Below are 12368 nucleotides of genomic sequence, written 5' to 3' on the forward strand. Positions count from 1 at the left end.
AAAATGTTAAAATAAATGGGGGATTAGTGTTTGCAATGTGGGCATTTTGGTTTTGCGTTAATAGCCTTTCACAAACATTTTTACTATGCCTGAAAAATGTGCATTATTGATGAGTGTACTTCTTACTGTGCAAAAGCCATTAGGAGAGAAATGAAAGGTCTGTGGCAAGAAGTGGATGCACAGAGAGGGCCCGGGTAGATAGTGTTTTCATTTAGCAGCCGGGGACGGCCCGTAATCGCCCTGCCCAGACTGGACCGTTTCCTGTGCCTTTTCTTCCAGGCACCCCCACGGTGACGGCGTGCCTCTTCGGGCACCTGGAAAACGGATACTTGGGGAACTGTGATTATATGGCATTAAAAGCAAATTGCTGAATTTATCACACAAGTAATTCAATGAGTACAGGAAACCAGACACTAATTTAAAGAAAAGGCCATTTTGGGGAGGTGGGAGGCCTGGATGCTTGTCCTGTTTATGATTCTGAACATTTTCACGGGCTTTAGTGGCTTTCACTGTGACGCAGAGAACCGGACCGTGGGTTAATGTCCTTTCCAGGGCTTTGATTCTGGGCAGGCAGGACAAAAAAGACAGAGTCAGAAGGGCTGAGCATCACCCTGCTTCCATCAGGCAGGGAAGATTCCAGCAAAACCAAATGTCACGTTTGTCACCCTGAGCTTCCCGTTTCCTTCCTCCCCTCGTGGCATCTGCTTTTCCTCCACATTTGAGCATCAGACCACGGAGCTCCCCCAGCTCACTGGAAGGTGAGGCCCCGTCTCGTAAGTGCTGTCACTGAAGGTCCTCCGTGTGGTCCTGCTTTCCTCATTCCTGCTTGTTCAGGAATTGTAGGTCCTTCATTGGCTGAATGCTGGACTAATGTCAAAAGCAGAAGAAAGCCTTCTGGGGGTTCTAGGTGTTCCACAGAAGGTACCAAGCGGAGACGAGATAACAGAGGTTCTTCATGATTTGTGGGGGAAAAAACTAAAGCTCTTTGCTAGAATGGAATTCAGAGGAAAAAAAGCACTTCAGTGACTACAGTATGTCATCCATTGTCTCCTTAGCTTGGATTATAGATACTGTCTTCAGGCTACAGATAAGAAAGTTGGGGTTTAAAAAGCTTAAGTAACTTTTCCTAGCTATGAGGTTCAAATCTAGACCTTCTGAACCTTTTAATCATCATCTTTTCTTGTATCTTGGAGCCAAAAAGCCCCAAAGAAAAGATTGGTATGGCCTGGGATTTATCCTTAAAGTCATGGTTTAAAATATGCTATTCTTGGAGTCACTCTCCATCTTTACTTTTGCCTTGTTATTTATTCATTTAGTGATTCACTTAAAAAGCATTAATGAGATATCAACTGTATGCGATGTCCCCATTTCATTTATATATAAAGACGCCCATGTGACTGCCTCCCGGATGTGCAGTGGGGCTCCGAGGCTGACGGGTGAGTCTTCTTGCTTCTCCCATGACAGGCAGGCCCGTCATGTTTGGCAGCTATTGATGAGCAACAGGGCCTCTGACTTGTTTTTTATCTTGCTATGTCACGTGCTATCTAGCTTAAGCATTTGTTTTGTTCTATGTTTTTTTTAAGTCTTTAAAATTTAATTCCAGTGTAGTTAATATACAGCGCTGTAGTAGTTTTGGCTGCACAATATAGTGAACTCAACATTCTACACGTTACTCAGCGTCCATCATGGTAAGTGTACTCTTCATCCCCTCCAACCATTTCACTCACCCCTTCACCACCTCCCCTCTGGTAACTATTATTTTGTTCTCTGTAGTTAAGAGTTAGCTTCCATTTTTTTAAACCATAACCTATGATTATTTTACTTAACTTTGAGTAAAAATTAAACAATAACCACTGCTAAACCTATCACAGTGTGGTAACTAAAAGAGCCTTATTATTTAGGCAAACATATTCACACGGATTATTTTCTTTTCCTTTTTTCTTTAATGGGGGTGGCACAGAGGGAGAGGGAGAGAATCTTCTTTTTTTTTTTTTTTGAGACTTCATTTATTTTTTTGAGAGAGAGAGGGAGTGTGAGCTGGTGGGGAGAGGGAGAAGCAGACTCCCTCCGAGCAGGGAGCCTAATGGGGGCCCAATACCAGGACCCAAGGTCATGACCAGAGCTAAAGTCAGATGCCTAACCAACTGAGCCACCCAGGCATCTGAGAGAGCAAAGCTTAAGTAGGTTCCACGCCCAGTGCATGAGCCCCATGTGGGACTCCATCTCACAACCCTGAGATCATAAGCAGAAATCAAGAGTTGGATGCTCAACCATTCAACTGACTGAGCCACCCTGGTGCCCCCAGAATAATTTTCTTAAATGAAAACCCAGCTGATGCAAAGAATAAGAATTTTTTTTTTTTTTTTTGAGAGAGAGAGACACAGAGGGAGAGAGAGCTCATGTGTGCCCATGGGTGAGTGAGCTGGAGCGGGGCAGAGGGAGAGGGAGAGAAAGAATCTTAAGCAGACTCCACACCCAGCATCTGAACCCAACTCAGGGCTCACTCTCACAACCCAGAGATCATGACCTGAGTTGAAATCAAGAGTCAGATGCTTAACTGGCTCAGCCACCCAAGTGTCCCAAGAATAAGAATTTTATAGCCAATGCCCCCACCCCCCAAAAACCCTAGAAGTTATAGTAAAAATTAAGAGTATATCTTCAGAATCTTTTTTAATAGCTTAAAATCTGTGCTTATCCTAGAATAACCTTTTTTTTTCTGTTCATCATCGATATTACCACCCAGTGATATTGATTAAGAACACATATAACATAGTTCCATAAACTGTTTGTCAACATTAGAAAGAAGACTGTGCATTTTCAGAGCACATTAGCTACTGGAATCCTCCTTGCTTTATACAGACAGAATTCTCTTGGGACTGTAACAGTCAATGAGTCAGATCTATAAAAGGGTTATAGATTCAGAATCATGGACAAAGTAGGCACCTTCCAGGGAAAGCATCTTTGAAAAGGAAGATATAAATTCACGTTGACTTTTTTTTCTTCCATGGTATTTAGTAGAAAACCAATAATATGAAAGTGGGTGTATTTGTATTTTTTTCATCTGTCATGGGGATCAATGTCCACCTTAAAAGAGTTTCATAAAAGTCATTATTGGGATATTCTAACTGGTGAGTACATTGACTTACTATAAACACTATTCCCGATCTTCGATTTATACTAACATTATATGACTGTTCATGTCTCAAAGATAGTAAGGATTCTGGGGTCAGAACACCACATCTGAATCCTAGTCCTTCCACCCATTAGGTTCAATAATTTAGGCTAAGTGACTTAACCTCTGCCTGCCTCAATTTACCCGTCTATAAGATGGGGATCAAATTGAACTACCTCAGATAGTTGCTGTGAGGATTAAATTAGATTATATGAGGAAAACATATAAAACCATTCCCAGACCTAGAGCTAAATGGTGGTTTTAAAACATTTCAGAGTCTGATTTGTCAGTGAGTTTTGTTGCCACTTCCAGGAACATCTCTTAAGCCTACTGAATAGAGAAATAATTTCTCATGTTTTATTTTTATTGGGAAATCCTTTTTTTCCCCAAAATAATCGGCTATCTAAAAAAAAACACTTATGATGTGCTTTTCAAATTTATCTTTGCATTACATCATGGCATTAATTTCAATAACTACACAAAAAGTCTACGGAAGAAACCAGAGGATATTTTAAAATCATAACTGAGGGGTGCCTGGGTGGCTCAGTCAGTTAAGCATCTGCCTTCAGCTCAGGTTATGACTCCTAGGATGGAGCCTGCATCTCGTTCCCTGCTCAGCCGGGAGCCTGCTTCTCCCTCTCCCTCTGCTGCTCCCCCTGCTTGTGTTCTCTCTCTCTCTAATAAATAAATAAAATCTATAAAAAATAAAATCATGAGAGACATGTATCCTGTAGGAACTAATGAAAAGTGACTTGGCTACTGGGGTAGATGAACTCGAACGTGACCTCCAGCGGTCACTGCTTTCTGGCGCTCAAGCCCCTGTGTAATCCCTTCCCTTTGATATGGGCTGGATTGATCAACTAGCTTCTACAACAAATGACAGGACCTTGTTCCTGAGATGAGGTAATAAGGACTGTGGCTTCTGTCTTGCTCAATATCTGTCACTGTCTCAGATCACTCTCTTGGGCAGAAGTCAGCTGCCACGTCACGAGGCAGCCTCATGGAAGGTCCACGTGGTGAGAGACCAACGCCTGCCAAAATCTACATGGCAGCTTAGAAGTAGATCCTCCCAACCCGTCAAACCTTCGGATGGAGCAGCAGCCCCAGCTATTAGCTTGACTGAACTTCCTGAGACACTAGAAGCAGAGGCACCCAGCTAAGAGCAGCTGGATTTCTAGCCCATAGACTTGTAAGATAATGAATTTTGGTTTAACTAAGTTTGGGGATAATTTGTTATATAGCATAGATAAACAATACCAACACTGTTGAATCAAAAGAGGCAAATTTCTAGTTTCAGCAGAAGACAAACTGGAGTTCTCTGTGGTTTGTGAGCCAAATCCACCATATATTTCTATAAAGAGAGAGATGGACTATAGACTTTTATAGAAAAGTTTACTGTCCCCCGAGACAAACCATTGCATTTCCCAGATGACAAGCAACCCTCTCAAAGTCACTTGAAAGAACTGCAGACTATAGAGCACGGTTGTTCAGCACACCAGATGGTTGACTCTTAAATGAGTTGCCTTCTTTAGTCTGTGCCAAGCGTTGTATGTATTCCTCTGCACAAGAGTAAAATAATGGTCGTCATCAACCATCTTAAATGACTACACATATGTTGAATTTTATTTTCAAGTGCCTATTTAAATTAATGTTCTTGAAAGTCTAGGATTCTTGGATAGACTATATGTATCATGGAACCTCAGTAATTGACACATATCAATTCTGTGTTCTAGCTACTGGTAATCCCCCCACACCTAGGGCATGAGGACAGTGAGACGGTCCCCCGTCCACAGCGGCAACAGAAGCAGAGCAAGCTCTGGACCAGGGTTACTAGGAGTGTGTCCATAAATCAGCGCTCGTCTATGAACTGTTTCTAACCTGTCTATGTTAGGGTAAGAACTAAAACTGAGAGAAAGCATTTGGAAACTAGCCTAGCCATTGAAAAACCAATTGTCTGTTGTTTATAGTTACTTAAAAAAGTAAAGCTTGCCTTTTGAATTTGGTTGTCTTCAGGCTTTTTATTTACTTTTTCTTGTAACCATTCGTATCATGTTTTACTAAAGCATCAATCCACAAGACATTAGGTTTTTTTAAATGTTCTTTGTCACAAGGAGATTGAGAACGCTTTAGAGGGTCATTCAAAAGCTTCCAACATCCTGGGGTTAAATCAAAGTTTTTATGACAAGATTTATGTCTATCAGTACTAGAAATACTTTGATCCACCATAACAATGAGCAAAAGCCCACAAACTGGAAGAAATATATATATATTGACCAAAGATTTGTTATGGGTACTCAGGATGGTCATATACCAGTCCAAAAAATGTTAGGATGTCTGCTTCTCCCTTACAGATGCCCTCTCTTGTCAATATTTATTTCAATATTTAAGCAAAATATGCTAAAGACAGGTACTTCTATCTCCTGCTCACTACATAGGAAAGTTCTAAGAATGAAAGGGATTACAGTAAGCGGCTGGAGATGTTGAAAATTTGCAGCACAGTGTACAGGGATGACAAACCCTTGACATCGCCACTGGGTCTTACCGCCATAACAGTCATTTCTACCACTCAACACATTCCTCCTGCCAAGCCAAATGCAGCTGCAGGAACCTTCTCATCGCAGCATGCCAGGAAGCCACTACTAATCAATCAGAGTGGGCACATGAGCTGAACATTCGCTGCCATCTCTGGTATAATGAGAAAACCATGGGTACCATGAGAGTTAGATCCAAACCTGGTTCTGACAACCAGCCATTTGAATCTGGTCCACTCTCATCATCTCGCTAGATCTGTGTGTCTTCTGGAACAGAGGGGGCTGGACTAAATCAGGGATTCTCACATTAAAGTTCAGTGTAGCCTTTAAAAAATGCTGATGGCTGTGTCCCCACTCTTGAGCCCCTTTTGAGGCTGGCTAATGGCACCTTAGGCATTGGTAATTTTTAAAGCTACCCTGGTGATTCTAACTCACAGAGTTGAAAACCGTGGGACCCGAGGATCTCTAGAGGTCCTTCTCAATTCAAATATTCCAAGCCTCCATGATTATGTGAAGCAATAATACAGTCAGTCACACAGACTTCAAGTCTGCCAATTAAATTGGATTGGCAAGGGCTTGAAGAGCCAACTTAATCCCTTGGGTGGTTTATAACTACAGAGAATAAAAGACATAAGGATTTTGAATTATGAGGTAATAATTATATCTTAGGTGCATATTATCACAACCACTCAAGCTTTACTCTTGTGGTTTCTATCACTCCTCAGGACACCATGTAAGAATTATTATAGCCCCATAAATCACTCTACCTATTATTACAGGTAAGTCATAATTTATAATAATAACTATTATTAATAATAATATGCATTGTAATTATCCAAGTTCTTTTAGTTGAGGATCTCTATGCATTTTATTAACCTCAATTCTTTAATCTTAATATTTCCATGAAAAGGGCATAAACTCATAATCATCCCATTTCATAGGTGAAGAAACTAAGTCAAGTCGTCACCTGAGTAGGTATATAAATATATATAAGTATGTATACAAAAATACATAAATGCCTATGAGTATAAATATGTAAATACAAATATTTGTTTGTTTACACATACTTAAAATTCAATCCAGAATCTTTAAGTTTTATTCTTATGATACTAAGCATCTAGGAGTTTAAACATCCTTTCTCAAAATTTCCATAAGCAGTAACCTTATTTTATGTATTCATCCATGCCTACCGTTTCCCAGGCACCAAAGATACAGGGATGTGCAACCCTCAAATACGGGGTTGGAAGGGAGACACATTAATAAATACTCACGAGGAAAGGTAAAAATGCTTGAATAGAAATATGTCTGGGCTACCAAGGTGGAATTGGAAAGAAGTCAGCTGACTTCAACATTGGAAGGTTGGGGCAGGTTTTCCAGAGAAAATGACTTGAGAGCTGGGTTTTGGAGTTGAGTTCAAGGGTCGTGAGAAGGTGGAGAAGTGCACTCCAAGCAGAAGTTTTTGTTGAAATTCAGAGGCATGCTGGTGATGTCTGCTCTGTGCGCAAGGAAATGGGACAAAGTAAAGCTGGAAAAGAAGGTTGGGAACAAATTCTGAGGTTCCTTACACATCCTAAGGATTGTGGTCTTTTTCCTACAGGCCATTTGTATTCATGGCTTGTATTTATATGTATCTCCTCCTCTTAATATGAAAGTCTTTTGCAAGCAAATGCTAGAGTTTTAACACCTTTCTTCTTTAGAGTTATTTTAATACTTTGAGAAAATAATAGGAAAAAGTATGCCATGGATTTCTACATTTTTATAAGCAAGGGTCTCAGAGTATTTCGCTGATCACTTACCAGTTCTTTAGACTGGGAGATGAGGGGAGCCTGTTTAGAGCTGCAGAATTTTAGAACTGAAAAGAACTTGGAAGTCAACCTCAGAAACTTTGGAACCACCCTCCCTGGACAAAAGCTCTGGTCTCATGCCCTGTTCACTGGTGGTGTGTACCATTTACACAGTGTTCTGTGTGACACTGTCCTGCCAAAGTGTTCTGTTAAAAAGGGAACATTCATGGTCAAGTGAGCCTAAAAAGCTCTACATTCTAGAACTCTACCTCAAAGAGCTGCTGAATGCATTAGGTTTATAAAGACTGAATAATACTATAGGAAACAGTCCTGTACGTTCGTCTAAACCAGTATTTCCCAAACATATCTAATAATAGAACTGTTTCTTTCAGAACTTCAATTAACAATCAATCTTTTTCTCTCTTACATTTGTCATCTAGTTACTGATTTTAACCTGCCCTTCAGACTTGAACTTTCTGGCTTCTTTACTGGTTTTGTTCTTTTCTCCTACCTGACACAACTTCTCAATTTCTAATAAGGAAGAGCAGGAAGAACGGTGTCATTCATATCACCCTAATTTTTTAGCAGTGTACTTAGATTATATTCACAGAACACTCAAGGGTTGCCCATCTCTGTTATGAATACAAACAGAGAATCCTCCCTTCAAGTATTTTTTTGATGTCCATCTTTCTTGGGTATCTTTTCCTGGCCAATCCTTTCCTCTGGACTCAAGTACTTCTGAAGATTTGCCCCTTCTACCTGTCAGCTATCTATGGTGGCAATGAGCAAAATATCACCCACTCTGTCCTAAATACTCCCACACAACAGCTAAAAGAATCCTTCATTCTCAACTCAAATGCTCTAAAAAAATGCTACATGAGCCTTTCAGCATAGTGTCAATTTAAGATAGAAAAATATTAAGCTGCATTTTTTTAAATTTATTTATTTATCAGGGTAGGGGGTGAGGAGGGGCAGAAGAAGAGAGAATCTTAAGCAGACTCCACAGCCCTATGGGGCCTCAATCTCACGACCCCAAGATCATGACCTCAGCTGAAACCAAGAGTCAGACACTTAACCGACTGTGCCACCCAGGAACCCCTGCACTTTTTGAAAATATTTTATCCATTTATCTGAGAGAGAGAGAGAAAGACAGAGAGAAAGAGAAAACATGCACAAGTTGGGGGAAGGGGCAGAGGGTGAGGGAGAAGCAGACTCCCTGCTGAGTAGGGAGCCTAAAGCGGGGTTCGATCCCAGGACCCTGGGATCGTGACCTGAGCCGAAGGCAGATGCTAAACTGACTGAGCCACCAGGTACCCCTGCGTTTTTCTTTTAAATCAAAATGGAAATAGTTTTGTTGAGTCCCATGAGAATGTTTCCAAATATTTTCATAATTAAGAGTACTACTTTATTAAATAGAAGAATGTTAATGAATAAACGGCACTGCTTTAAAAACCACAAAAATGTTACCATATGACCCCATTGAGATATATGGCGTCTCCTCATTTAGATCTTATATTTGTAAAGTTCTTTATGACTCAGAGAGTGACTTCAAAGACCTTTTCTAATTTAAACCTCAAAAGTACTCTGAGAGCACATATTATCATTATGCCCACTTTACAGTTCAGGAAATCACAGCTCAAAGATGTGTAGCGAAATTGCTCAAGGTCACACTGCTGAGCTTGGATGAGAATGCATTTACCACCACATTTACTGAAGACCCTGGTCAAAGCAGACCACGCTGTAGGCCCTAGGATATGCAGATGAGAAAGATGGGATTCCAGCTAGCTCCCAACCCAGACCTGACACTGTGATTGTAGTATTGCCTCCATATTCAAGCTAGGAGGGGCCGGGTGTGCAACCATAGCAGCTCCACTGGCCCCAGGTTTGTCAGAAAGGCTTGCTGTTCTGAGACGGTCTCAGAGCACCCAGGTGGTTGTTGGCACCCTGAGGTCCCAGCTTGCTTTTGGCCTAGGTCTGGGCCTGTGGGTGGTAATTTCCACCATACCCAACTTCAATCCTGGTTGCCACAGGCTTGGGAACAAGAGATTACAAAGGACTTTCACACTTTCTCAGGTTCTAAGATGTTAAGTCTAGCAGAGCTTCTCAAACATGGGCAAGCATCAGAATCACCTGGCGGGTTTATCACATCTCATTGTGCTGGGCCACTCTCCCCAGAGTTTCTGGTTCAGGGTCTGGAGTGGACAAAGATAATTGGCATTTTTTACCAGTTGCCAGGTGATGGTGATGCTGTTCGTCCAGGGATCACACTTTGAGAACCACTGCCCTAGAGTCCTTCCTTCCCTGCCCAGCCAATTCTCTTCCCTCCATTGATTTGCTTTTGCAGGAGTTGAAATATTACTTTAGAAATTAGATCTTGACTCCTGCCAGAAGTTAGCTATTACCTCTGCTCCTACATCTCCAGTTGCTCAATTACAAAGTGAGAGAAAAGTATCTTGACGACAAATGTTCCATGGCCGGTCGTTAATGCCAGCTCTGTCATTATACCACTTTTAAGTTTTGAGTGAATAGGTAACCTCAATTTTCTTGTCTACAAAAGGGGGTGATATGTCCAGCCCAGTAGTTTACACAAAGATAAAATTATACCCATATTTAAAAGAACCGGATAGGTTTTGCTTTAAAAGTTAGTGATATAAAAATCAAAGTGAGGTCTTTCCCTATTGTGGCACTGACTAGTTACGGGTATAAAGCTACTTGTCTAAAAATATACAGCAAGAAAAGGCAGAATCTGATATAAAATTCAGGCCTATTCATTCCTCTTATAGATTTCCCCCAGGTACACTACTCTACAACAATAACAATAGTAGATAAATACTCAAATGGGCTTTGGGAAGCCTAATATAGAAACTGACAAGAAATAAAGTGATCCATTCACTCCTCTAGGTGTCTATTTCAATGGTTCTATTAGTAATAGAATTTCTTTTCTGGATGCATAATTGATAACAAAATAAAAATAAAAATAGATCTTTAATCTAAGTATCTATATACAATACATATTGCAGTGCAGCAATCATTTCTGCAAAACTCAGGGGTGTGATTTCATTATGCCAAGTTTTAAAATTCCCTTAAAGCTCATCAATGAGGCGTTCAGCTAAGTTCAGTCTGAGAGATGTTTATGTTTGTAGTTGGGGGTTAACTGCCTCTTCTATGAGAGTCTTCTTCATACCCAGAAATAATTCTATCAAGGTAAATATTTCATCCCCCTTTAAAATAAATGATTTGAAACTCCAATGTCAAGAATGGTAGCAAGACAAGACTTATGCTGATGGTGAGAACAAGGCATATGAAGAAATCACCCAAGAGTTTAAATGGGGAAACTGAGGAAATGATTTCCTAGTGACTTGGTTTGCCTTCTTCTAAAAATAGGAGCTTCAGCAGTATAGAGTTGTAGATGGTTTACATGAGGTAAAAGCTTACATGGATAGCAATGATGCTTTTTACAAGACAGCAAAGGAAATGCGATTCTGTTTAATTCAGTTCAATGAGCATTAAGTAAGTGTCCACTGTGCTTGGCAATATTTTAGTCAGTGGGAATGCAAAAATGAGGAGAGCACAGCCTCTGTCTTCAAGTGACTGATTAAGCCATATTGCAGTGATTCAAAATGAAATGCTTTCAGGTACATGCTTAGACCTACATTGCCAAACTTTAGCTCTGATCACGTTAAATAAATTCAGATATAATGTAGGTTGGTTGAACTCAAGTCCACAAACACGTTCTGTGTATTGGGCACTTAGTATGGAATAAGGGATGTGCAATGAGCCCATGATGAACAAGGCATCGTACATGCCCTAAAGATTGTCATCCTGCTTCTCATAAGAATGGCAGAAGGAACAAGAATGATGACTGTGTGACAACCATTCTGTCAAGGGAAGAACTGTGTGTAATTCCTAAGAAGTACATTTCACCAGTAAGAAGCATCTATGTCTTTCCAGCACCTGAGTTTGGGGCTTGAGTTCACTGAAATCCTATGGCCTTGAGCATGGGGGAGCTAAGAGTTATAGTCTATGATCATGTTACCTTCAGAAATAACCCCCCAATTATTTTTGGCTTTTTGAATACATTTTATTTGAACATAGTTGCTACCCAATAACTCAAATTGCTCTGTTCATTGACTTTGTCTCATAAATATCAGGGAGAGAAAAATTGCACTCCAGTAAAACAGTGTCATGTGACAAAGATAAAAGGAACAAACGGGTCTAAAATTCTAAACTCAGCATATTTATTGTCTGTAATTTGTTCCCTTCCTGGAGACATTAATGTTGGCTCAAGTAGAAAGTAACTGTTGACAAAACAGCTTTGAAGTTAGGAAAAGAGATGAGATTGCTCAGATCATTTGAGACCAGAAGATGATCTGGAATCAAAATATCTGACCACTTCTTCCTCTGTGGCCACGCTCTACCATATTCTGACAAAGTGCCTGCCATTGCATGTGATTTTTGACAGTTCTTCAAGATTCTTGAATTCGGGGACACTGCTATCACTCTAGATCGAGAGATCGGCTCAGAGTCTAGCACGTACATTGTTCTTAACGGACGTTTGTCCAACACAGAAGCCTGAAGAACATCACCAAGTTTGAGGATGTGGGAGAGAAAAACCCATGAAGCACAGTGTATGGTTTCTTTATACCGCGTTCTAGACATCATGTCTCTTACTATTCTGTACAATAGTTAAACTGCCAATAAATACTGAAGGAAGAAAAAACTAGAGGAAGGTAAGATAAAAGTCTTTATTTAATTTTTTAAAGGACAGGAAGGAATTGTGCCAATATTTTTAATCTTTTTCTACGGTAAGATTATGGATGATGTTTTCCACATGTTTAAATATTTTTCTATAATTTCTAACTTATTTAATTTAGCATATCT

The sequence above is a fragment of the Ursus arctos genome, unplaced genomic scaffold, assembly GCF_023065955.2.
Source record: "Ursus arctos isolate Adak ecotype North America unplaced genomic scaffold, UrsArc2.0 scaffold_10, whole genome shotgun sequence".
In the NCBI taxonomy this organism is placed as follows: domain Eukaryota; kingdom Metazoa; phylum Chordata; class Mammalia; order Carnivora; family Ursidae; genus Ursus; species Ursus arctos.